Source organism: Cyprinodon tularosa, unplaced genomic scaffold (assembly GCF_016077235.1).
Source record: "Cyprinodon tularosa strain WSP-4 unplaced genomic scaffold, ASM1607723v1 ctg786, whole genome shotgun sequence".
NCBI classification, from domain to species: domain Eukaryota; kingdom Metazoa; phylum Chordata; class Actinopteri; order Cyprinodontiformes; family Cyprinodontidae; genus Cyprinodon; species Cyprinodon tularosa.
Window position 1 is genome coordinate 37,501 of NW_024039547.1, and position 27,976 is coordinate 65,476.

The 27,976-nt window shown below is 38.1% G+C and overlaps 2 protein-coding genes across 3 annotated transcripts in view; one reads left to right on the forward strand and one right to left on the reverse strand.

Moving 5' to 3' along the window:
• The window catches only part of cep89 (centrosomal protein 89), a 116,156-nt gene that overhangs the window by 22,569 nt on the left and 65,611 nt on the right, over positions 1–27,976 (reverse strand). The gene's annotated exons all lie outside the window — the stretch shown is intronic.
• Positions 1–27,976, forward strand: part of zgc:165481 (uncharacterized protein LOC100073327 homolog) — a 33,895-nt gene that overhangs the window by 405 nt on the left and 5,514 nt on the right. The window lies entirely within an intron of this gene.

The following is a 27,976-nucleotide window of genomic DNA, read 5'->3' on the forward strand; positions in this document are numbered from 1 at the left end:
CTGGCTGAGTGTGTTAGACAGGTTTGCATGAAGGCTGGCATTAAAGGCGCTGTGTTTACAAATCAGCAGCTGTTGCTGGTTGTGCGGCACACACTCATACAAGTGGGATACATGTTACAGCAACATTAACATCTCTTAACAGAATAAACTAAGAACTAGGTTGGATCTTTCCCCCAAACAAACAATGTTGTATGTTTTCAGATTGGTTTTTTGAAGGCTTAAGAAAAAAATAAGACTTCATGTTGCTCTGCATGTGCCGCACTTCTAGTCATCTAGTTGAAGAATGAAATAAACATGTTTTCTCTGAAATTGCAACTAAGAGCTAAAATCTGGATTGCTGGCTTTATCCAATGCTGACAAGATTACTTTATTTATTTATTTTTTTACACAGGCAGCAAAGTGAAAAGCATTTATATTAATCAATATGAATTTGATGCAAATAAGCAAATTGACATGTCTCTAAGCTGCATAATCTAATTTTATTAACCGGAACCTGTAATAAAAGGCTGCTCTAATAGATCTAACGCCAATAGCCAACCCAACCTGTATGGAGTGAGCTTTGGTCCATTATTGTTGCAAGCAAAATAAAATATAAAAATCTATATTTCATATTTAAAATTTTCTCTTTTTTTTATTTCATGTTCTCTTGAACATGCAGATTTTATATTTTTGAATTAATATTTTTCACTTTTTGTCTTTAACAATTTTTTTTTTTTCAGTTTTTACATTTTAAAATGTTTATTTATTTTTTTACAGCGTTCTTTTATATATTGAGTTTTCAGATGACCATTCTTTTAAAATAGCATCCTATTCTTTCACCTCTGGGAGTAAAGATGCATTGGCCTGCATGGATGTTAGCAACAACAGTTTATTCATGGTCAATGTGCTTGTTAAGAGATTTAAGAGAAGATAATGTGAGCTGCAAAATTAAATGCGAAAAGAAAGCAGTTTGCAAAACTCAATCTGAAAAAAATTAAACCTCAAAATAGAAAATCTGTAAAACAAAAACAAGAAAAGTATTCCTACCTTTTTATTGTAAGTGGCTCCATGATATAGTGAACCATATAACAGAAATGTATAAGAAGCTTTGTATGCTCAGATGGTTTACGGAAGAGGATTAGGGCCACTGAAAAAAAAAAAAAAGTTAACTGATTTTTAAATTTTATTTCAGTTTAACATGGGAAAAAAGTCAGAATTCTGACTTTAATCTCAGAATTCTGACTCAATTCTGACAACAAAAAAAGTCAGAATTCTGAGATTAAAGTCAGAATTCTGACTTTTTTCCCATGTTAAACTGAAATAAAATTTAAAAATCAGTTAACTTTTTTTTTTTTAGTGGCCCTAATAATCTTAAAGTACATACTGTATCAAGTCTCTTGCTGATATATTTCAGTGCATTACAAGCTAAACTTGAATTTCCTTATTGGGGTTTTACTGTGACTGACCAACACAAAGTAGTACAGCACTGTAAAATAGAGTAAACATAATTAATCAATGTGTTACAAATACAAGTCAATGTTTAGTGTGCCTCTGGTTTCTCCCACTGAGTGGATACCTTTTTTAGGATTACAGAAGTAATCACAGATTAAGGGGTATTTTCTTTGTCTTTCTGCATTTCTAAGACATATTTTTTACTATTCTTTTAAGCAAAATAGCTCAAATAAATTTAATATAAACAGTAATTTTAAAGATTTACACAGATTCTCAGTTGGATTTAAGTTTCTGGATTTAAGTCTGAATTTTCCGGACAGACTAAAGGCAGGCCCACAGCATGATTCCATTTCCATCTTTCTCTGTTGCGAGATTATAGATTGAACAGAACTCCCTGATGTGTTTACAGATGTTGTTTTCTAACCTACTATAACACTGTTCTACTGTAAAACTTCTCCACAACTCCAACCCTGATCCATCTGCTGGTCATGAATTAAGCAGTAGCCCTGTGCATGTTGCTGATTTTTCTGAAATTGTACAAATGCATTGCTTTATCTGACCATCTGAATGCAATCATCCTAGTCTGTCCACCATAATCTAAAGTTAGTCTGGAGTTAACTGAGTAAACATTTTTGTTTTTGCTAACTCTGATTTGCCAGCAAAACTCCGGTAATTTTACAACCAGTAATTATTTTAAAGACAAACCAGCATATGTTGGAAAGATGTTCTTCAATAAGCCTTGATGTTAAAGCAATATAATGGATTTTTTTTTCTTTATTACAAAAAACTGGGTAGATTAGTCACAATCTTAGTCTAGTTTTGCTAAAAACACAAACAGACAAGTAGGAATATTTTTTGAATTATTCTTTTACTTTGCATGTCTTCATCATGACAATCATCATCATTAAAGGTCATAGATACAACTCTTTTTATCAACATGATCATTAGTTCAAAAAGAATAAACAGGTTTGTTTAAAGTGATGCAGAATAAAAGTATACATTTTACTGAAAAAAAAAACGATAAATCATTCTTATATACATTTTGACAGGTCTGTTGCTAAACTCAACATGAAATGATTCTGCACCAATAGGAAGAGTAGGCATAAGTCATAAGAGACGGAGCTCAAGCTTAGTTAGATCCTGCTAGCTCTGTAAAGACATGGCTTCATCTCGGCCAGAAAACGCACAAAAAAGAAACAAAATGACTGTTAACATTAGTTAAGCTTTATAAACCTTGGTACAAACTCAATACTATCTTAGACTCAATTAGCTTTGTTCAAAATGTGAAGATACCCACACTTTCTCATCTTCATACTTTGGACCTTGTGCTGACAGATGGGTGGCATTCAACGTGAAGAAATAACAGTATTTCCTTACAAACTTGTACACACAAATTTTAACAAAGTTCTCTTCCTCCAAAACAGGATTTCACTTTGGCAAATCATCATCAGATAATGCAGTTATAAATTTTAAAGAGTATGTTCCACTCTCTCTCTCCTCTGTACCACTAAACTATACTGCAGATGGCAACCATTTAATTTATTCCCCTTTACTAATTGTTAATTTTATTGATAGGGTTTCTAGTTCTCTGGGTACTGCCTTAGACAACATAGCTCCTTTGAAAAAAAGAAAATTTACTAATAGTGAGATGGCTCCCTGGTTTAATGCAGAGCTGTGCACTTTGAAGCAAAATGCTACAAAATTGAAGAGAAAATCGTACTCTACAGTACATGCCTACAGGAATCCTACCTTCTCTGGAAAAAATACTTTACTGCTCTAAATAAATTACCCTTTATAAAGTAAGAGCAGGATATTTCTCTTCATTTAAAGATATAGTGGAGGATTTTTGTTAGTTTTTGAAAACACCCAGGCTCTCTACTTAAAAAAAAGTAAATATAAATGTAAATTAAATGTCCGTCCCCCATGCTCTTAGTAATATTGTTTTTATGGGATTCTTTATAAGTAAGATTAATTATATTAAAAATAAGATAATTGGGAGCCCTCTAAATATGATTGCTTTATATCTGGAAGGTGAGGCAGCAGCAGAGGTAACTATAGGATCGGAACTGGATTAAGGCCCCGTCCACACGAAGTCAAACCCTGGCCTAAACGCACTAATTTTTCACCAAACCAGCCTCTCATCCATAAGAAGCCGGCGTTTCGGGGTCTGTAAACAATCTTTTTTTTAATTAAGCCTTCAGAGTGGGAAGATTTTGAAACGCCGTTTTCGCGTTTCCATCTTTAAGCTCTAACCGCATTTTTGTTCTTACACGCATGCGTCATAGCGTCGCCTCTAAACACGCATGCGCGACACAGTATCACAACAACAATGGCGCCGTACTGTGTTGAATGGTTGCTGCTCATGCTACTCCCCCTGCTGTCGGGCTTACAACAGAATCTTCTTCTTCTGGAATATCTCCAGGAAGAACAGAGCAATATCGACCACATAGTTCAGCACCTGAATTTGACTGAACCACGAAAATGGACCTGCAGGGGTTTTCCGGTTTGGTTGTTGTATAAATATTACTGCGCATGTCCAACATTTCGTTGCCTATTTTTGCCTATTTTTGCTTTGGCACCACAGCGCCACTTACAGGCCTGGCATACATTTTGCAGCGTTTTCATGCATTCGTGTGGTCGATCACATTTATTTTACGTCTCCTTCTTTACGACAAACGTTCTGGAAAATATTAGCGTTTTGTGTTCGTTTTGACTTCGTGTGGACGGGGCCTTAGACTTCTTTGATCCAGTTGAACTTTCAGAGTTAGCAAAACTATTGTCTTCATCTAAGCCTACAACTTGTAAGTTAGATCCAGTTCCAAACAGGTTATTTAAGGAAGTATTCCCTTTGATTTCTAGGGACGCAGAGAAGTTTACCACCAAAGCGCAAAGGGGAGCCTATTTGAGAACTTGCGAGAACTTTGGCAAATGGTCACGAGAACTTCGCTGGAGTGTTTATCTTCCAAAACAACAATGGCGTGTCTGCAAGCTATCAAGGTCACCGAGATGGATCTGCAGTAGAGTTGCTAGACATAGAAGAGGATGTATTTATTTATTTAATTTGTCTGAGGCATCGTACAAGTGGTTGTACTTCCAAACCTCTTTGATTAACCTTTTGTCGTAGTTGTCCATCGTAGTTGTTCCTCGTTGTTTTTTTAAATGGCCGCCGTGGCACTGAATCGAGAAGAACGACCACACAGACAGCCGGAAAGGCATACCAAGGACCAATCACAGCTGCTTTTTGTCTGCGCACTTTTGCTTGAGGTCTGCGCAGGTTTGCGGCCGTCCAATGTGTGGTCAGGATTTTTTTGAGATGCACAACAATGGTTGCAGAATCAGACGTACCCTTCAGACAGATCTATAGACTTTTGATAGATTTGAGGTTGATTATATTTTATTAAATGAGACAGTTAAGACCTTTGGTAGTGACATTTTGTCCTACATAGTGATGCCCCTTTCTACATTGTTTCATTTCTGCAAGAAATTTTTTTGCAGTGATTTTATTTAGCCATATCAGAGTATTAGTGTTAAAATAGAAAATTAACTTTTCAGATTTGTAGTATGTTTTATAAACCAGATATACAAAAAAAATTACCTTACAATGTCCAACATAAATTTTATAATTTAATATTAATTTGTCTTTTTTTTTATGTCTTAAACAAGGTCATTGGGCTTGTGGGGCTGTTCCCTAGCGCCCTCTATTGGCCAGCCGCAACTCCCTTCAATCTTGTTCCTTTCAAAAGGTTAAAGCAGTTTAAACATAGGGCTCTTAACTCCCTGGTGGGTCATAGAGGTCCTAAAGGAAGGTTCTGATATTGTACCTCTAAAGCCCAAAGAAAAATATGTTGATTTACTTTTTTAAATCATTCATAAAACAAGCATATTAACATCTGAAATATTCCTCAAATTATCAACAACAAAAAAAGTTAATTATTAGCGAAGCTTAATACCTTAAAACTTTGGAGATATTCTTGATTTATCTTGCTTTATGTTTTCAGGAGGAAGTTAGCTCTAAATTCCTCTAAGCAAGAAAATGTATGATTTATGTGGGAGCAAGAAAATGTAGTCACAGCCTATTTATTCCACAGCATAATCCTCAACAAGCTCTTTTGCTAAAAAAAAACATTATGTTTCCACTCAAACATGTCACCTACCCAAGCCAGAAATGTTGTGACAAACTGACAGAAACCAGATTTTTCCATTTTCCATCCTGTCACAAAATGTCTTCTTCGGCATGAGCCACAAATCTTGGAATAACATTTGAATTCTGCTGATGTTTGAATATTTAGTAGTATCTTTCCATCAGAAAGCAGCGTTCTTGGCAATAAGTTGTATGCAGTAATGTTCCAGGTTAGTCTTTAGCCTGAGTTTTCTCACCCAGGCTGCCATATAAGTAAGTAACGAGTCCATAAATATAAAGAAAAATGTTCAGTGCCAGTGAATGAGTAAGGTATTTGTTGTGGCATTTAATAATAATATTGTTTATGATACTAATAATATAGATGCTAATTGAAAGCAAAACAGCACAATAAGCTGAACAAAATAAAGCGTGCCGTGGATCTAACATTGAATTAATAAATATCCCTCTGCAAAGCAGTTATTCTCTATTAATTTCCTGCTGTGTCCAGCGATGAATGTAAATGGGGCTTTTTTCTCTGGAGCTATAGCCAGAGAATCCAAAAGGCTTGAGGCACACAGGGAGGGTGGGGACGCCAGCTTCAGGCCAGCAGAGGCTGTGACATTTACCCCCCCACCACCAAACGCCTAGCCAGCTGTAGCCCGACGGGTGCTTGCCTTCTCACCAAAGCGACACCCAGAATAATAATGACGGTTTAGTATTACATCAATTGAAGGAATGTAACACTGCAACTGTGATGATGTGAAGGACGGTGCAGCTTCTATATTTTAATTGGGTCCTAAGAATTTGTCATGATGCATTAGCATAAAACAGAACCAAAGTACTGAAATAACCAGTCTGTGATTGATACTGCTAATTGACTAGCCTCGTGAGACCATCCTGATCCTGGAGCTTTCAAGGTTTCACTCGCAGATTAAAGAAAATTTGGAGCCGTTCACCAAACGAACGTCCAATCAGCGTTGGCTTTGAGGCGGGTTGAGGTGTGACGCAACGAGAAGCGCGACAGTTCAGTCTAAAGAACATGGCGGCTTCAGCTGATGAAACTAGCGTTAGCGTGGCTATCGAGCAAGTTTTATCGGAATTACAGAGTATTTCTTCACTGAAAGAAGAGCAAAACACTGCTCTGGAGGCTTTTCTCAGAGGAAAAGATGTTTTTGCTCTTCTCCCGACTGGTTTTGGCAAGAGTTTGATCTATCAATTGGCTCCTCTTCATCGTCGCTCTGTTAGTACGCCATATGCTTCGTTGATCTGCTTGGTTTATTTGGCCCGTCTATCACCAACATAGGCCAATCAGCTAACCAGTATTTTCACCCCTTCCCAAAATTACTTCAACGAAAGGTTTCCAGATGGATATGCGGAGCAAATCCATCTGGCGGAGTCACGTTACTAATTGACTGGACTTGGAGAGAATTAGCATTAGCATTTGTTTATGCGCCATGATACATGTTAAACGATACGATTTACTCCGATATATCCTGATAGATTAATAAATATGTTGCAATTTTTATCATTTAGATCTGGTAAACCTCACACGATCTTGTTACTCTTTTGTAAATGAATAACAGGCTCATGGGTTGAGCACTGCCAACTAGTGGCTGGAGGTTCAAAGGTGCGTTTACACCAAACACGTTATGGGTGTCAAAGCAACTAATTTACGGAGTATTTTGGGGGCAGCGTCAAGAGGTCCTGCGGCTAATCAGAGCATCAGGAGTGGCGCATCCAAGCGTCTGAGCATCCGGGTGTTGGATGCTGGAGGTCATAAATCGGAACTTTTGCAGATTATTATGGAGCGTCAACCAATCAAAAAGGCCAATCCAAGAGATTTTTGGTAGACACACACTAAATGGAAGCTGTGATCACTTCTGCAGAGCTGTCTGTAAAAAGTAGATGAACTGCACAGGTTGCAAAAAAGCTGGGAGGATGGATTACTATGTACAAGGAAAAGAGCGAGCTCTGATTATTATTACAAGTTTTCTTTCTAAGCTGTGGAGAAACAGTTTAAAAATACATATATTACCTAAAAATCTTGAAACCTGCTGGTGAAAAATATTCAATTTTATTTCGTAGTTTTTACCACAATATTTACTTTCACCTCATCTAAACGACAGTGGGAAGTCCCCTACAGCCTGGCCGACTTCAGAGTGCTTTCAATGGGGAGTCCCATCACTGCCGCCCGCCTGTTAGCGGGGGGGGATCTACGTAAGCGTGTTGCATTCGCCAAAGAAAAAAAAAAATCTGACAGCTTATCTCATAATTACGAGATCAGGATATCGTAATTATGAGATCTTATCTCGTAATTACGAGATACCAATCTCGTGATTACGAGATCTTGATCTCAATATTATGAGATCTTATCTCCCAATTACGAGATAAGATCTCATAATTATAAGGCAAGGCAAGGCAAATTTATTTTTTATAGCACAATTCAGTACAAAGACAATGCAAAGTGCTTTACATGATTAAAATATAGGAAAATAAAACCGAATCAAAGCAGGTAGGAAAAAAATAATAAAATAAACTAAATAATGCAGAAACAAAAAAGAACATTAAAAACAGTTTGACTAAAGAAAATAAAATATAAGATAATGTTATATTCAGGAGATCAGGAAGGACATTCATTGCCGAGCTACCCTACATGAAACATGAACAATGAGTAGGTTGTCGGATTAATTATGCTTTTATTTCCTTTTAGGTATGTGACACTGGGAAATACTGAGTTTCCTCAATGTGGATGGAATTAGTTTAATTTGTCAGCATTGCTAAATACGTCCTTAGAAATGTTTAGGCAAAAAAGCCCACTCTGACTTGCTGGAAGTCACATTGTTCCTGCCGGAGCAATTAAACCATCACGGGACGCTTTATGGCTATAAATTAATGCATCTGCAATGCATTCAGGCTGGCTTGGTGGTGTCCCAAAGAACTGTCCGTCGGTACCTTCTCCAAAGTCCTTGCTGAGGTTTCAGAATCGTTTAAAATGACGAGATGCCAACTTTGTGGCATGTCGATTCATATGAAAAAGTAAAACCATACGGAATCTGTATTAATGGAGCTGTTGACAGAATTTCGCGTATGGTAATAAGGCTGCATGCTTACTCTACAAGTAGTAATCCCAGGGTTATAGCGGCGTACTTTATTGATAAAGTGGAAAACAGAAGCAGAGCTCCAACGTGTATCAGGACAGACCTCGGTACAGAGAACGTTTCAGTGGAAGAGATGCAGATATGTTTAAGAAGTGATCATGAAGACCAGTCTTCTGAGAGATGCATTACAGGCCTGTAATGCATGACATTACAGGCTCAAGTAATCACAACCATATATATGGATAGGATCTCAAAATTACAAGATCTTTTCTCATAATTATGAGATAATAACTCATACTCACGAGCTACTGATCTCTTAATTATGAGATAGTCAGTCAGATTTTTTTTATGTGAATGCAATACACTTCCGTAGGGATCTGATGCTGCGAGTGAGAACTGAATATTGTAGCAGGGTTGTAATCCTGATTAACTGAATTGCACAGGTCACATTTAAAGGTAGACTTCCTCGCTTAAGAACATTTTAAAACAATTTAAAAAACAGAACAGAGGAGAAAAACAACCTCAGTGTTGAAGCGTCAAAGAATCTTGACCAGTATTTCAACCAGCTACCCAGTTTCTTAATTTAAGTTTTTGATGCCCAGAATGCGTTAGGTTTGTTCTAGGGCTGAAACAATTAATCAGATTAATTGTGATTAATCAATTATTGAAATAATTGTCAACTAATTTAGTAATTGATTAATCGTTAACTGGAATAAAGAGACTCTAAAACATGCATTTAGCTGGCAAAACAACCTCACTTAGAGCAGTAACTATACCAAAATTGTAAAAAGAAAAAAAAAAAAAAAAAAAAATATATATATATATATATACACTATATTGCCAAAAGTATTTGCTCACCCATCCAAATTATTGGAATCAGGTGTTCCAATCACTTCCATGGCCACAGGTGTATAAATTCAAGCACCTAGGCATGCAGACTGTTTTTACAAACATTTGTGAAAGAATGGGTCGCTCTCAGGAGCTCAGTGAATTCCAGCGTGGAACTGTGATAGGATGCCACCTGTGCAACAAATCCAGTCGTGAAATTTCCTCGCTCCTAAATATTCCACAGTCAACTGTCAGCTGTATTATAAGAAAATGGAAGTGTTTGGGAACGACAGCAACTCAGCCACAAAGTGGTAGGCCACGTAAACTGACGGAGCGGGGTCAGCGGATGCTGACGCGCATAGTGCGAAGAGGTCGCCAACTTTCTGCAGAGTCAATCACTACAGACCTCCAAACTTCATGTGGCCTTCAGATTAGCTCAAGAACAGTGCGCAGAGAGCTTCATGGAATGGGTTTCCATGGTCGAGCAGCTGCATCCAAGCCATACATCACCAAGTGCAATGCAAAGCGTCGGATGCGGTGGTGTAAAGCACGCCGCCACTGGACTCTAGAGCAGTGGAGACGCGTTCTCTGGAGTGACGAATCGCGCTTCTCCATCTGGCAATCTGATGGACGGGTCTGGGTTTGGCGGTTGCCAGGAGAACGGTACTTGTCTGACTGCATTGTGCCAAGTGTAAAGTTTGGTGGAGGGGGGATTATGGTGTGAGGTTGTTTTTCAGGAGCTGGGCTTGGCCCCTTAGTTCCAGTGAAAGGAACTCTGAATGCTTCAGCATACCAAGACATTTTGGACAATTCCATGCTCCCAACTTTGTGGGAACAGTTTGGAGCTGGCCCCTTCCTCTTCCAACATGACTGTGCACCAGTGCACAAAGCAAGGTCCATAAAGACATGGATGACAGAGTCTGGTGTGGATGAACTTGACTGGCCTGCACAGAGTCCTGACCTCAACCCGATAGAACACCTTTGGGATGAATTAGAGCGGAGACTGAGAGCCAGGCCTTCTCGTCCAACATCAGTGTGCGACCTCACAAATGCGCTTCTGGAAGAATGGTCAAAAATTCCCATAAACACACTCCTAAACCTTGTGGACAGCCTTCCCAGAAGAGTTGAAGCTGTTCTAGCTGCAAAGGGTGGACCGACGTCATATTGAACCCTATGGATTAGGAACGGGATGTCACTTAAGCTCATATGTGAGTCAAGGCAGGTGAGCAAATACTTTTGGCAATATAGTGTATATATATATATATATATATATATATATATATATATATATATATATATATATATATATATATATAAAAATGTTGCATTTAAGATTTAAAAAAACTTTGTCTGTGAATCTGCTCTATCCAGGCCTCCTTAAGTGGAAAAGTTTTAGTTTCACCTGGTTTAAAGGTATACTATGCAGCCGGTGTTGATTTTCCAGCGAGGCTCCCCCCAGAGGGCGAAAGTAAAAGTGCACCGTCGTAAATATGCTCAGCCTGTCAAGCCAGACGCGGTTGTTTTGAGCTTAGCAGACAGGCGAACGTTCCAATTTTCGAGTTTGAAAATTTAGCATGTTTTCATACATTATGTGTTATGCATGTGTCTAAATAACAAAGATTGTAGTTAGCCAAGTTCTCGCCATAAAGCAAGACCGACTCTCGCCATGCACAAGACTTCTGAGCCTGTGGGTGCGGGCCGAGGGCTCCTGCAATTGCAAGTACGGTATTTCCCCTACAGACCACCAGGGCGGCCGAGAAAACCTTTGTTCGACCTGAAATGACTCATTTAATCATCCAAAACGTTATGGAACACATTAATTAACTGAAAAATGTTGCATAGTATGCCTTTAATTCTGTAAAAAAAGTCTTCTTTAAGAAACATTTGCTATCTGATTATTAATCGAAAAAATAATCGACAGATTAATCAATTTTCACAAAAAATCTTTAGTAGTAGCCCTAGTTGTTAAAAGTGCTGATGACCAAGGCTGATGGAAGTCTGTTTATTAGGTGGAGAGGGGACTGCGCTGGGATCATAAAGTACAGATTGTGCCCGATGCTGGAAATAAGATTAGCTTTTTTAGTCTCTAATATCTAAATTATCAGTCATCTACTTAGTTTAACTGAAAGGAAAGAATCAAGCGTGAGCTGTTATACAGTGCAGGTTATGAATGAGGAAATGCGTGGCTGTCCTTTAAAGATGATTAATGACTATTAGTTTAACTGCATTACAGGTGCTGGTTATAAAATTAGAATATCATGAAAAAGTAGATTGATTTCAGTAATTCCATTTAAAAAGTGAAACTTGTATATTATAATCATACATTACATACAAACTCATATATTTCAGATGTTTATTTTGTTTAATTTTGATGATTACAAATGACAACAAATGAAAATCCCAAATTCATCATATCAGAAAATTAGAATATTACTGAAGACCAATAAAAACAAAGGATTTATAGAAATGTTGGCCAACTGAAAAGTATGAACATGAAAAGTATGAGCATGTACAGCACTCAGTATTTAGTTGGGCCTCCTTTGGCCTGTATTACTGCAGCAATGCGGCGTGGCATGGAGTCGATCAGTCTGTGGCACTGCTCAGGTGTTATGATAGCCCAGGTTGCTCTAATAGTGGCTTTTAGCTCTTCTGAATTGTTGGGTCTGGTGTATTGCATCTTCTTCTTCACAATACCCCATAGATTTTCTATGGGGTTAAGGTCAGGAGAGTTTGCTGGCCAATTAAGAACAGGGATACCATGGTCCTTCAACCAGGTACTGGTAGCTTTGGCACTGTGTGCAGGTGCCAAGTCCTGTTGGAAAATGAAATCTGCATCTCCAAAAAGTTGGTCAGCTGCAGGAAGCATGAAGTGCTCTAAAACTTCCTGGTATGTGGCTGCCTTGACCCTGGACCTCAGAAAACACAATGGACCAACACCAGCAGATGACATGGCACCCCAAACCATCACTGACTGTGGAAACTTTACACTGGACTTCAAGCAACGTGGATGAAGTGCCTCTCTTCTTTTCCTCCAGACTCTGGGACCTTGATTTCCAAAGGAAATGCAAAATTTACTTTCATCAGAGAACATGACTTTGGACCACTCACCAGCAGTCCAGTCCTGTTTCTCTTTAGCCCAGGCAAGACGCTTCTGACGCTGTCTGTGGTTCAAGAGTGGCTTGACACAAGGAATGCGACAGCAGAAACCCATGTCTTTCATACGTCTGTGTGTGGTGGTTCTTGAAGCACTCACTCCAGCTGCAGTCCACTCTTTGTGAATCTCCCCCACATTTTTGAATGGGTTTTGTTTCACAATCCTCTCCAGGGTGCGGTTATCTCTCTTGCTTGTACACTTTTTTCGACCACATCTTTTCCTTCCCTTCGCCTCTCTATTAATGTGCTTGGACACTGAGCTCTGTGAACAGCCAGCCTCTTTAGCGATGACCTTTTGTGTCTTGCCCTCCTTGTGCAAGGTGTCGATGGTCGTCTTTTGGACAACTGTCAAGTCAGCAGTCTTCCCCATGATTGTGTAGCCTATAGAACTAGACTGAAAGACCATTTAAAGGCTTTTGCAGGTGGTTTGAGTTAATTAGCTGATTAGAGTGTGGCACCAGGGGCCATCAATTTTGAACCTTTTCACAATATTCTAATTTTCTGATATGATGAATTTGAGATTTTCATTTGTTGTCATTTGTAATCATCAAAATTAAACAAAATAAACATCTGAAATATATGAGTTTGTATGTAATGTATGAATATAATATACAAGTTTCACTTTTTAAATGGAATTACTGAAATCAATCTACTTTTTCATGATATTCTAATTTTATGACCAGCACCTGTATATCCTAAAAGTGATTTAAGTTTCATTTATTTAGTGGTTAAGTTTCTACACTCAAACCCAGCCAAAGTTTTACCTTTAGATGTTGGAAACCTGCTGCACTGTTGCGCATGCTGCAAGCAGCAACTTTTATAATCACACTGCTGTAGCTGAAGCTAAATGCTGCATTGTAAACACTCATCCCATCTGACCAGCATGCTGTTATTTTAATTAACACCTCACAATCTCAGTAACAACATCACGTCCCTCGATCCATTCCATTAATTCACAAAATCAAATGCTACTTAAAGCCCCCGAGGCAATAACTCGATTCAACAAGCAATAAAGCGTCTGTGCATGTATAAACAGATTAACCTTTTCTGCTCTAATTAGGTGACTCTACGATCCGTCTTAGTGCTACACATAGAGTACAAACTGGTTCCCTGGATGGAAGAAAAGCTGGTCGGAAATGCAGGATTTCAATTGATCAGATTGGTTTGCAAACTATTGGAGAGTGGCTAGTTTATTTCTTTTATTATTGTGTTTCTGCGACGGACTGTGCAAGTTTATTTCTTTGCTGTTACTGTAAACAGATATAACCCTCACCTGCTCAGACATAGTTTTTGTTCCCAGATGTTTGATTTAATCTAGAGGGGCGAATTTTTCCTTGTCTTTACGAGTAGCTTGATGATTTCTCATTGTGCTAGTCTAAAGTGATCTGCTAGCAGATTCCACAACATGGAGGGAGACAGGTTGGTTTTGTAACAGGCAGTGTTGCCAGTTGGTTTGAGGGCTTGCTAAACCGAGCTAGCGCCCCCCAGTGCCAACAGACTACAGTGTTGTTTTAAAAATGGACAAATGAAACACAGGAGATTTATTATTTGGCCATATTCACCAAAAACTCAACTTCGTCTAACCAAATTCGCCACCTTTGCCTCGTTTCAGGGTGCTCCAAAACTGCCTTCTACGTAGGGATAACATCAGTGTTGGGCACGTTACTTTGAAAAAGTAATTAGTTATAGTTACTAGTTACTTCTCCCAAAAAGTAACTGAGTTAGTAACTGAGTTACTCCACAATAAAAGTAACTAGTTAGTAGTAAAAGTAACTATTGCGTTACTTTTGCGAGTGTATGAAATTAATAACTGGGGGATGTCTAATTCTGAAATCCTGTGTTTGGGTTGTTATAGATACTGCAACATGTAGCTCTATCTATCTATTCCATTCATCCATCCATCCATCCATATTTCTCTCTTTCTCCATATAGGCTAATGATCGTTCACGCTCTCCGTAGTTCCCCTGTGGCGCGAGCACAGGGCGACTGTTACGCGCCTTTTGCGAGCATGCGCGTTTCCTGTCTCTTGCGCGGTGAATCGTGCCGCCGCGCTGTGCGGAGATGCAGGGGAAACCGTATCTGATGGGGAAACGCAGCTCGACGTAACACCAGTATTTCCATCTGGAAAACGCTGTTTTGCCGCTGGAGTCCTCCTCACTCTCCATCCTCCCCTCTCTCATGACGCGCGCACGAGTCCTATCATGAAAAAAGGTTAATTGTGCGACCTGAGTAACGTGCAGTAACGGGGTGTTGGCAATTGTAACTGCGTTATAGTTACAGTAAGAGTAATAATTTTGATTACTCGTTACTAAAAAAGGTAGCGGCGTTAGAAACGCAGTTAGTCCCATCACTGGAAAACAGAGATCCTTTGTTCCAGCTGCAAAATTTCATTCATTGTTAACAAACAATAGCAGACAGTCAAAAATGGCCGTTCCCAGTCAAAAGCCAGCCGAATGGGAGCCCAGTTCCCTGCGACTCCAGGCAAAATCCCCTCCAACTTCCAGCCACTGGCCTTCTCCTTGGTGTGCATTTTTTTTACGCTGACTCCATCCTTTCACTGAATTACAGGGTCTAACCAGGAGATGACACTTCACTTTAGATCTTAATGTCCACAAATCAAGAAAAGATGATGTTTAAAAAGGAGGACCTGTAATGAAAGTGGGGAAATTTTGAATGGCTACTACTGAACCTTTAGACAGCAGGATGTATAAATACTGAACACTGTAGCTTTGGAAAGTATTCACACAACAAAACAGTTTAAACTGAAACTGATATGAGACCGCCAATGAGAACCAATAATTAGATCATATCACTGGGATGTATTTACACCTAAATATTAACTGTATTTCGGTCTAGACTTTATTTTAGCTTTTCTAACAGATAAATACGGTTTGATTGAATGTTCATAGTTCTCATCCTGCTGGAAGTTAACACTCTGCTGCAAAGCCAAGTCGTTTACCAACTAACAGGTATTTAACCATTAACTCTGACCAGCTTCCATGTTCCGGTTGAACTAAAGATACTTTGAAAGCAGAATACTGCCACCACCATGTTTCACTGCAGTGTTACGTGGGCAAAACGTTAAATTACAGCGTCCTACATGTCTTGTGGTATCATGCAAAGATGGCTTCAATGCCTTCCTTTTATTTATTTATTTTTTTAATCCTGATGATACAATTTGTTGGACTGGGTTTTAGACATATTAAAGTGCTGCTTTTTTTATTTTTACAGAGAGATCTTTGATTTTTAAAACAAAAAGATGAAGTTGCTGCAACTTCAAAATAGACCTTCATATCTACGACACTCTTCAGTTTCCGCAAGAAAAAAAATGGACATTTTACAGCTGTAGGTTGCAATGTCTATACACTCCGTAATTACCTGTCCATACTTTTGCAAAGCATTGAAAACACAGTGGGAAGACTCACTGCCACAGAAAGAACCATCAACATCCACAGTCACTTCTCCGGTCAATCTACATCCATTGATTAGGCTGCTTGTTTATATGCTGAGTGGGAATCCAGAGTAAATATGTAAAAACCTGATTGGACATGTCCGATTGTGACCAAACTCAAAATCGTTTTCAAATATGACGTTGCATAATACTTAAACTTGGCATATACTTTTAATCTGTATTCATGGTGCAGAAAATGATCATCAGACTTTGACAAAGCAAAATATTTCATTTATTATGATTTCTTGACATTTTTGTGACCTGTGGAAAAGAGCTATTGGGATGCTATAGTTCTACCAGTGAGCTGATGCCTCTGTTGCACCAATAATTTGTTTTATATGTGAGCTGCATGTTAATGAGGACATAAAAGACTTCAAAACTTTGATGTGACTGTTTATCATTATGGAGTTTAATGTATAATTTACTCACTAAATCTGCAGCAGTAATGTTTACCCAAACAAACAAGAGGACACTGTACTGAGCTAGTAAAATATGCTGTGCCACTGAACGCTGCATATCAAATATTACAGTTTCTATACCTGGAAAGATCAGTCCCTGCAGAATGTAAAGCTCTTTAAAGATGCGTCTTTTCTTGGACAACACTGGTTCTTATGTTGGCATTAGAGCAGCTCTGCAGTTTCAGCAGGCCATGCTCTGCTGGTGTTTTCTTTTCTATCCCTCACACCTGCATTAGCTGGCAGGGAGCCCTGTACCCAGCTATAGGTCACATGCATTGCTGCTTCTGCTGCTCATGAATAACACATCAATGGGCCTAATCCTGACACATGGGCAAACCAGCAATACCTGATTATATCTGGTGAGCCCTCACTGGAACCGCAATCTTTTTCATTTGCTCCTATTCTACTCTAACGGCTAACAGCACATAGATTTAGTCTCGTTTCCATAAAACATGCTGAAAAATTCAGTCTACGTGTTCACAGACTTGCAAAATGTGCCTTTCCTAATACAACCAAGATTAGAAACCTGATCCCCACATTACATTAAAACACATTTACAATGGGGACTGATACACAGACTGTCACATATATGCTACATCAATTTGTTGTCATACTATATGGATTCACATGTATGAGGTGATTGCAAGAACAGTTTTACACGTTCCCTAAAATTCATCATACCACTGGATATTTGGACCGAGGATCTGATTAGAGTATTTCTATACGAGCATACCCAGAAATCCCAATGTCTGTCGGCGGTCATCTTTCTGTGATTTCTCAGCATTTTCCCAAGAAGCCTTGCAGCTGCATTTAAAACTTCTATCCTTGTTTTCCACTCTTTCAAAACTATCCTGCTGGTTGAGTACATATTTTAGATTTTCCAACAACTCTAAGTTTCCCCTAAATATTTGAGTGTTGTCCTGTAAAACAGAGAGAACTGACAGGTTCGCTTCCTGTCCTCGTTAAGAAATAACAAAATCTACAAAATCTTGTTGTTTCCTGGAAGCACAATGAGAGTAAATCATATTTATCTTGTTTGTCATGTTCCCTGCTCTGCATAATGTGCTCAAACAGCACACCATGTGGGGGAAGATTTCAGAGTAATTTGATTTTACCATATGCAAATGGAAACAACATTTACAAGAGCATAAAAACCAATTCTGTGAATTTTGCCTGTACATCATTGGCTGTTTATAAAGACTGTAACCGGATTGATCAAGTCTGAACTGTCCAGTGGTGATTTGTCACTTAATACTAGGGGGGCTTAACCCTTTAAAACCAAAATAAAACCAAAATCAAAAATATTGTAAAAGTTAAAGTAAAACATTTATTTGCATAAATTTTGCATTTTCTCTTCACTTCATGTCTGATTGTGTACAGTTTGTTTTAAACTTCACGGAAAAGATTGAAGCACAGACGGTTCCGCACAGAAAGCATCCCGGGATTTAGCCCATAAATATAAACACCATCAACAGATTGTGGAAAAACTCCAGGACAAAAATGACTGTCACTCTCAAACTCTCAAAAGTTGTAAACAACTCATTTTCCATGCAGAATTTTCCGTGTGTAAAGCATAATGAACCATTTAGTCAGAGTTTTCAATAACAAAAATATCACACTGATGATATAGAAGTCTGAACATCTCATGTATCAAATATGATACACTTGGCTTTAAAGGGTTAACCTGTACATTTCATAAAATTATTGGTAGAAATATGCAATTTCAAACGTCATTAAACTTGTGGAGTTAGGAAGCTGAGGTGAAGTGGCCTCGTTAGACCATCCTGATCTCACGAGCTTTCAAGGTTTCACTCGCAGATCAGTGGCTACTTTCTGTAAAAAAAAATTTGGAGCCGTTCACCAAACGAACGTCCAATCAGCGTTGGCTTTGAGGCGGGTTGAGGTGTGACGCAACGAGAAGCGCGACAGTTCAGTCTAAAGAACATGGTGATGAAACCAGCGTTAGCGTGGCTATCGAGCAAGTTTTATCGGAATTACAGAGTATTTCTTCACTGAAAGAAGAGCAAAACACTGCTCTGGAGGCTTTTCTCAGAGGAAAAGATGTTTTTGCTCTTCTCACGACTGGTTTCAGCAAGAGTTTGATCTATCAATTGGCTCCTCTTCATTGTCGCTCTGTTAGCACGTCATATGCTTCGTTGATCTGATTGGTTTATTTGGCCCGTCTATCACCAACATAGGCCAATCAGCTAACCAGTATGTTCGCCCCTTCCCAAAATTACTTCAACGAAGGTTTCCAGATGGATATGCAGAGCAAATCCATCTGGCGGAGTCAGGTTAGAGGCGGAGGCATTTCTTGCAAGAAATAAGGATCAAATTTATTTAAGGTCCTTGGACAGAGCGATAGAGCTCTGACTGATGCATTTCAGTACATACATTCACACACACGCTCCCCCAAGGGGAACCGACCCACCCTCTGCATGAAGAACTTTCTTACACTTGAACATCAGAGCAAAATGACTTCATCAGGGTCGTTCCCTGTTAGGTTAATATATAACTTTCACTGGCCAGATATATCTTCTAAAAACAACAGTCCTCCCCTTCATGCTATAAGGTGAAGGACATAAAGTTTAGAGCCTGTGATGCTAAGAACAGACATATCTCAACACTTTTTACTCCACAAACTATATTAAATATGCTCCAAAATGCTTCTGATGTCATGAGGATGTTGCGCATTAATCTGCTGTTTATTCCTGTCACTGACACAATCTATCCTCCGCTCTGGAGCAGCAGGACGCTGTCTGTCAGCCTTTATAAAATCTCTGTTGAGATTTGAGCCTCAGTTTACTGAGCAGTGAGAAAGTAGAGACCTGATAACCTGACTCCGCCAGATGGATTTGCTCCGCATATCCATCTGGAAACCTTCCGTTGAAGTAATTTTGGGAAGGGACGAAAATACTGGTTAGCTGATTGGCCTATGTTGGTGATAAACGGGCCAAATTAACCAATCAGATCAACGAAGCATATGACGTACTAACAGAGCGACGACAAAAACACAACCACAAGCCAGGCTACTCTTGCTGAAACCAGTTGGGAGAAGAGCAAAAACATCTTTTCCTCTGAGAAAAGCCTCCAGAGCAGTGTTTTGCTCTTCTTTCAGTGAAGAAATACTCTGTAATTCCGATAAAACTTGCTCGATAGCCACGCTAACGCTAGTTTCAGCGGCTGAAGCCGCAATGTTCTTTAGACTGAACTGTCGCGCTTCTTGTTGCGTCACACCTCAACCCGCCTCAAAGCCAACGCTGATTGGATGTTCGTTTGGTGAACGGCTCCAAATTTTCTTTAACGGAGAGTCTCCAGACTGATCTGCGAGTGAAACCTTGAAAGCTCGCGAGATCAGGATGGTCTCGCGAGGCTAGAGACCTCATTGGATAGCACGCCAAAATACGTCACTTCCAGTGAGGCTAAATCTCTTAGGCCATTTATGGAGCAGGGGCGGGTCATGAAGCAATCAATGCTGATTGGCCAAAATGTTTAAGGATTTCTGACTGACATTAGCATAACAGCGAGGAGGTTTTCCTCGTGAGTCGAGAGGAAAAAGTGACCATTCAGTCAGGAGTTCTGGAGTTTATTATTTTAGAGTGGCTCACAACAGCTATTTTCACCCGTTGTAGTGATGTGGTTTATGTGTTACAACATTTGCTAATGTATTATGTGACTTTTGGATTTGATTAACACCATCGAGCCTCCCGTTTCAGAGAGCAGCACCCGCCACTGGAACTATCTGATAAAACAAATGATTAAGCTATGCTGATTTAAAATGATGTGATGCCAAGACATGAAAGCAACATTGTTATACTAGTATTAAAGCATAGGAGGCCTCAGGAGACTGAAATATAAGGGCCATGTTCCAGTCAGACACATCTAAATCTAATCTAATATCTGTTCAATTATCCAAGCTGGATTGTTTCTGTGGTTTCACTTCTTACAACCTTTGTTTCATTAACCTAATGCTGACTATTGATCGATTTTCAAAGCAGGTTTAGGTTTAATTGTCTGCAGTAAAAAGGAAAGTGGACAATTATTAGCTGAAAATGATTTGTAGTTACCCTTACCACTAACAGTACAGCATAATCAAGTTTGGAAGAGAAATAAGCAATTAGATACATTAAACTAAGACAATTTTATTCCCCAAATATAATTAAAACTACTTTTTTGGGTTTTAAAATCACAAATATATCTTTTTTATATTCAAAAACATTTAAAAACAGTTTTAAATGAGCTGCATTTGCACAAAATCGAATTAAAACCATATGTGTGAGAAAAATTAACTCCCCTGCTGTTGTAGCAAAGGTCACTTATGTCTAGGGTTGGCAAGCTGTCAAAAATAAGTGACTCAAAGTCCAGATATCATTAGTGAATTGTTCAAGTGAGACTAAATGACAGTGCTAATGCAGATGGTGGAATTCTAATAGATTAGAAAAAAAACATTTTTTTAATTCCCAGCAGGTTAAAGCTGCTGTGTTTTTAAACTATTTGTCCATCTGCTACAGCTTGTCCATCAATCAGAGGAGCTGCTCTCACCATGCACCATCAGGTTGATTTGGACTAGTACTCTGTCTGAAAATCGGTAAAAAATAAAATCTGTATCTAAGACAAAAATGTTCTTATATAATTCAATGCAAATAGCTAAATATTAAAACTCGAAAACCATCTAAAAACATGTATGTTGAAACTTCACAGAAAAGAAAAAGAAAGAAACTCACGACGCTACGGAAACCGCGGCAGACCAAACCAGATGAAAGTGCGCATTCAGCTCAGCAAAGAACTCATGCTCTTCCTCAACACTGAAGTCCTCAGACATTTTTCTTTCGTTGTTTCTTTCTTTGCACAGGTAAACAGCACATTTCTTCTTCTACGCTTGCATTATTGGCAGAGCAGACACTGAATGCGCACTTTCATCTGGTTTGGTCTGCCGGCTTCCGTAGAGTCGTGAACGCGCAGGCGCGCGCTTTTAGGAAATCCTATACACTACTGTTTATGCTCTAAAAACATTCTAAATGACTTTGTTTCGAGTAGATTATGGACGCTACCCACTCAGGACACTTGGAATACATTGGACGACCAGTATGGAGGAATATTGACACGTTTTTTGTGGACTTTTATGGACCTTTCTGCCTCGGGCGCTATGGACCTCCATTATTTGAATGTCAGCAGACAGCAAGAAGCCTCCCAGATCTCCAGATGCATTTGAGATATCAAAAAAGTACTCCAGAGTGTTGTTCAGCATGGGGGTGAGTAGAAAATGAAGGCTAATCATGTTTTGGGTGTACTATTCATTTAAGAAACGGGTTCAATACAGTTTGTCCGAGTGGAGTTGCCATATGTTGATGTTATAAGAAGGGGCAGGGGACTGAGCAGATCTGACCGCCCGAGCAGATCTGGTACCTACAACAGCACTTTTAACCTAATATTTTGTTGTACAACCTTTTGAAGCAATCACTGCAATCAAACGATTTCTCTAACTGTCATTGAGACATCAGCTCCTATCAGCAGGTATTTTGGCCCACTCCTCATGAGCAAACTGCTCCAGTTATCTGAGGTTTATGCCTTTTCCAGGGGGCAGTGTTCAGCTCCTTCCAAAGATGCTCAATAGGCTTTAGCTCAATGGCTCTTTAAAATAGTCCAATGTTTTCCTCTTAGCCATTCTTGGTTGTTTTCAGGTGTTTTGGGTCATTATCCTGTTGCAAAACCCATGGCCTGCGAATGAAATCTAGCTTTCCGACACTGGGCAGCACATTTCTCTCTAGAATCCCTTCATAGTCTTGATATTTCATGTTAACCTGCAAAGATTTAGACCCCTTGTGGTATATGAGGCACAGGAGCCTCACAGATTCCTCCATGTAGGTGAACATTGAGTTGATGTGCCTTGGAAATCTTGTCTCATCGGTGTATAGGACATTCCCCCAGCTCTTTGGCTTTTAAACATGTAGTTTAGCAAATGTCTTGGTTTTCTACTGTATGTTTCTGAAAATGGTGTCCTCTTTGGTAGCCTGCCATTAAGTCCACTCTGGCTCAAACACTGATGGATGTGCAATCTGATATTTATTGAAGCATGGTTTGTAAAACAATGTCTGACTTTCATCCATTCATTTTCAATGAATTTTAATTTATCACTAATTTTGTCAGATTCAAGTTATTTCTCTGTTTACTGTGGCTTTTTCTTTTATCATTTAAGGAGTACCAATAACTTTGTGAAGGTTTATTATTTTAAAATCCTGCTATAAAGGTCTTAACAGTATCATTTTTTAAAATCAGTTGCTGTTATAAATTATAATGCAATATATATTTTGCTTAAACATTAATGAAAACACACTCCAACACTAGATAAATGTAAAAATAAAATCATTATTAGTCATACAATACAGGAAGAGGAAACCAAGCTATAAATTGTCCTTAATTAACTTTGATACATTGAGAAAGTGTAAACACTTTTTCTGGGATTAATCAATTTTAATCTGTCGCAAAATTCTATTTCCATTTCGTAAAATAACCTTTTTTAACTGTACTGCTATTTATAGAAACTTGGGTGAATCCATTTCTATTTGCCTTTCCAAAAAACGTTTTCCAAAACAGTTTTTGTAAAAGTACTTATTAGCGTGTGCTGCTAGTAGCAGTTAGCTTGTGCCTGAAAAGACTAAAGTTTGCAAATTCAGATGTTTTTTAACTCGCAACCAACACATTTGTCAGTTGTGTTTGGTGTCATTTCTGTTCTAACTTCAAAGGTAAACGAGTTAGCCAAAGGCACATCTTCTTCCGCTTCTCTGCTTTTATTTCTGCAGGGAGTTCTTGAAACATTCGACACTTCATTTCACTTTGGAGTACTTTCTGTTTGAAGTAGGAATTCAAAGGGCAGGAACGGCTCATATTTTTGTCCACTTTTACAGACAAATCTATTCAGTCTGGATTTCAGGATAAGTTTATATAAAGAATTTATTAGCTCTTATGGTTTTTATCTCAGTTTTAAGCTATTATCTATTTAATAGTGCTCTATAATTGACTTTTTTATTCATAAATTAGTGTTTAATATTATTGGCAATACTGGGTTTGATGATTTCTGTATTATTTTTTCTATTTATAAGGAGTATTTAGCTGATCTGTTAACTTGAATGATCTTTTTCCTGGTCTCTACTGTACATATGTATAAGTTTACAACATGATAGACATATATATCACTTTTTAACATTTTCACAATGATTGTGATTTAATCCCTGAAGTATGTGAAGGCTCATAATATATAATTAAATACATAAATATGAATAACCCAGGTAATAAATAAATATATTGTAAAATAAGGAGATGTAACATTTCATTTTTAACATTAACATTTTTTTTAATCTCTTTATTTGTTATCTATTTAATTATCTTACACATTTATACTGTAAACATTTGATATGCAGTATGTTGAGAAATGCACAATCGCATAATCAAATGTACTTAAAAAATACATTCTTTTAAAAGTATGTAATTTCTTTATATGTATAAATAATAAAGCGTGAAGACATATGTGTTTTTAGGGTGACAGGCTGAAATGTTCGGGAGCCGTTGCTTTAGTCCATTGTATTTACTGTATCCATTGGCCCCAACCCATAATGGAATGATTTAAGGTACCGGTATCTATTTAAGAGGTTTGGCCCGTTTGAGCCATTATATCTTAACCATAAACCAGCTATAGTGACTCTGTGTGTCTCAAAAAGACATAATTAGATCCTCAGATTAGTCCAGAGGCATGGGAAATGATTTAATCTACATGGAGCTCTGACCTCACCCAACTTCTCAAACTGCTCTGCTTCTATTCAGCGTTCGCTTTGATATAAGGAGCCCTGAGCGCTTTCGCTCCTGGGACGGATCAAGCGGCTTCTTCTTTCTGACACGTTTCAAGGGGCTTTTTAACGCAACAGACCTGTTACTGAAATATTTAACAGTCAGCAGACCAATGAGGAGCCTGCGGGGCATTTGCCAATGAAGCAATTGCCTTTATAAATATAAATCTTATTAAAATGAATGACTGGATGAAAGTGCTTGCTTTATAGCATCTCCACACTAGGAAGCGGACTCGTTAATGCAAAAACATAGGTGGTAAGTTTGAGGTAATATTCAGGATTAAATAAAGAAAAACCAAAGGGCCTTTCAGCAGTTTCTGCAAACCTTTTTAACCTTCACTAATTCATTTTTAATTAGCTACAGTGACCGCGCCTCCCATGCTGATTGCCACTTTTGGGGGATAAATTTACAGAAAGCATAGAAGTCCTGCAGCATCTGCAGCAAAATGAATAATAGAAGAGCTACTGATTGTACCGTACACACAAGATGTGCATGCCAACAATTTGGAGACGCTTATGACAACTCCTCACATTCAACACAGCTGCAATCAGGAGCTGTACATTTCTTGAAAGCAGAGTTTTTGAGGCAGACTGAGCCAGAGGGCTTTGACCAGAGCTTGAATTGAAATTATTTTATATCAAAAAGAAAACAAGATCAAGAATCCACGAACAAACAAGAGCTGAGTGGGAATCTGGGCACAGAGTCAACCGAATGATGTAATGCAAAAAACTAAAAGTAACTGGGAAATCTCTGTATTTGCAATTATAATTACAAGGTATTGTTTTTTTTTTTTTTATAGCTTTAATAGCATCTCTCAATCTTAGTGGGATTACACAACTGCTTTAGGGCGGAGTTAATCGAGACAGACATGGAAAAATATCGACACAGGATTTAGTTAAAGTGCCTGTAAAACACTTGTTTGTCAAAAGAATAGAAAAAAGCGTATTAATACTGAAAAATTGGCCACTTTCATTGTTATAAAACAAATAATAAAAAAGTAGTTATTTATTAAGAATAATAAAAAACAACTGTGACACACTGTTTACATTCAATCACTGCTGCACTTTATGAAATAGAAATGTTAAATTCACTGTTAAGCTGCTGCTCATTTACTGTCTGAAAGCTGTATAAAATGAAATTTCCTTTTGTATACACTTGCTGTATCAGGGTTCCTACAGCATAAGGCAAGTTAAATTCAAGACTTTTTAAGACTTTTTAATGCCACTTGAAATAAAAATTTAAGACCAAATTCACAAAAAACAAAAGAAAAACCTGCTTGCGACAACTTAACCCAAAGGTTTATTTTAACATAAACCACTGCACTAATGTTTCAGATTTTGAAAAGCTTCCCATACAGGAAGAAAGCTAAAAACACACAAATGACAGATATATTTGAACAATTATTTAACTGAATTCACAAACTTTGTTTTAGCAGGGAACAAAACAAATCAGTTTTAAAGCCACAACATAACCAGTGCTAAGTCTTTTTTGCAGCTACTTTTCTTTGTATGGTTTTCTTAGTATGTTTGATTTGGTGATAAGTGGAGGCGTTGCAGAGACAAGGGTGGAACTAAACTGAGAAATCCCGGATGTTTCTCTGTAACTCCATTTTGACGCTTTGTGTTTCGTGCTTCGCATGTGCGACTCCACTGCCTTAATTCCCATCGTTCCGAGCTTGAATCGCTTCTTGCACAAAATCCACTGAGCCTCATGTATGTTCCCTGGTTTTAGCCATGGAGAAAACTCTTGGCTGGAGACAATTTTGGGTACATTTACACTTGCTCATATTTTCCAGACAAAAAGTTAATGGCGCATCTCCCAAATATCCCGGCCGCAACAACGCTTTATTGGTTCTGCTATCGGGACGGAGCCAATAATGGCGAGCCGTTTTTTTTTTTTTTTTTAAAGCTACAGTGTGTAATTTTCAGCGACATCTAACGTTCAGACTGCAGACCGCAGCAACATTAACATCTCCCCCCCACCGCTTCTCCCCCCCAACAGTACGGCGAGCGTTACGGGACAAAATGTCTTCCACGACGTCCGCATCACCTACCTTCTCAAGTGATAAGGTTTGTTTACATAGATAATTTTAATACTGCCATCTATTGTTCAGTACCGTCTCAGTTCATCTCTCTCAACTTGCCGTAGTTACTTTCAAGCGTAATGGGCGATCTCGCAATCGCTAGTTTGTTGGCTCTGCGCTGCCGTAGCGCAAAAATGTCTGCCTCCATGGCTGCGAGACCCGCTCCTATGTAATTATAAATAACGAATTCTAAGGCAACGCAAATATTAAGGTTAAGAGGCTGAGCTCGTAGATGATGATAAATAACATAGTTATGTATAATATATTACATTTCTGACTGTATATCCCTGTAATTATTACACACTGCAGCTTTAAATAAAAAGAAAAAAAAAAAGTCAATTTTTAACGTTTTATTTAGATTACAAAAATAAAGCGTAATAAAAATAATCCTATTTATGATGTTTTAAAAATTAGGTCTATGAAAGACTGATTTAAGACATTTTAATACCAATTAAGGCATTTTTTTTCTTTAAATTTGACAGGGAAAAGTTGGCTGTAAGTACGGTAACAATGTAAGTATGAGAGCATTCATTGTTCGAACGTCAATTTTATACAGTTCAGTCAGACGGCAGGTTCCACAAAAAGAGATAGCCGATATCAGTTTGTAAGACTTTTCTGGAGAATAATATTAACCCTGCCCTGAAAATGGGCTGTAAAACTGACGGAGAGCTGAGCTTTAAAGAGAAAGCCTGTTGTGCTCTGAGGATTCTTTGGCAAAGACAAGAAACATCTGAATTCACTGGAGAAATTATATTAGAAGACCTGATACTTTATAGATGAATTAGGACCTTGAAAGAAGATGTTTCAGTGCATTTAATGTGAAAAACTCACCAAAGAAAAGGTTGTCACCAGAAGGATCGAGGAAATAACAATACCGCTTTGACAGTAAACAAAACATATTAGTAATTATTAATAATGAAAAATTCGAAATAGTATAATCAAAATAACAGATAAGTACCAAAGGTTGATCATGTTCATTTTATCCCTAAAACAATAGAAACTCTAACATAAAGCAGTTCTGCTCAAAGTCTGTGATCTTAAACTGTTTCACTGCTACATGCTGTTATATGTATGAACATAGAAGCAAAGATATATGATTAAAGATGAAGATATTCTTTAAAGCTAAAAATTTAACAGTTTCTTTGAGCTGTCCCCCTTTTCTGTTTCATTATTGACACATAATATGCATATATAATAAATATGGCATATCGAAATGCATCACTTTTGAAATAAATTACAAATATGTGGTGTGTTAAAGTCCTAAAATCAACAGTTTTCTCTGCTGCTACTTCTCCACGATGCTCAGCTTTACCTGTGTTTTGTTTTCCTACTGTAGCCTCCAACATTTACGGAGCTGCACCCTAAACATGTGCTCTGCTATCTGATGAAGGCTACAGCAGAATGTTAAAAGCCTATTTTAACTTTATAATCTTTGAGGATGTCAAAAGGACTTTAAAATGTATTACAGACATGTATTTATCAGCTCTGATCAGGATGTTTTGCTAGGAAATG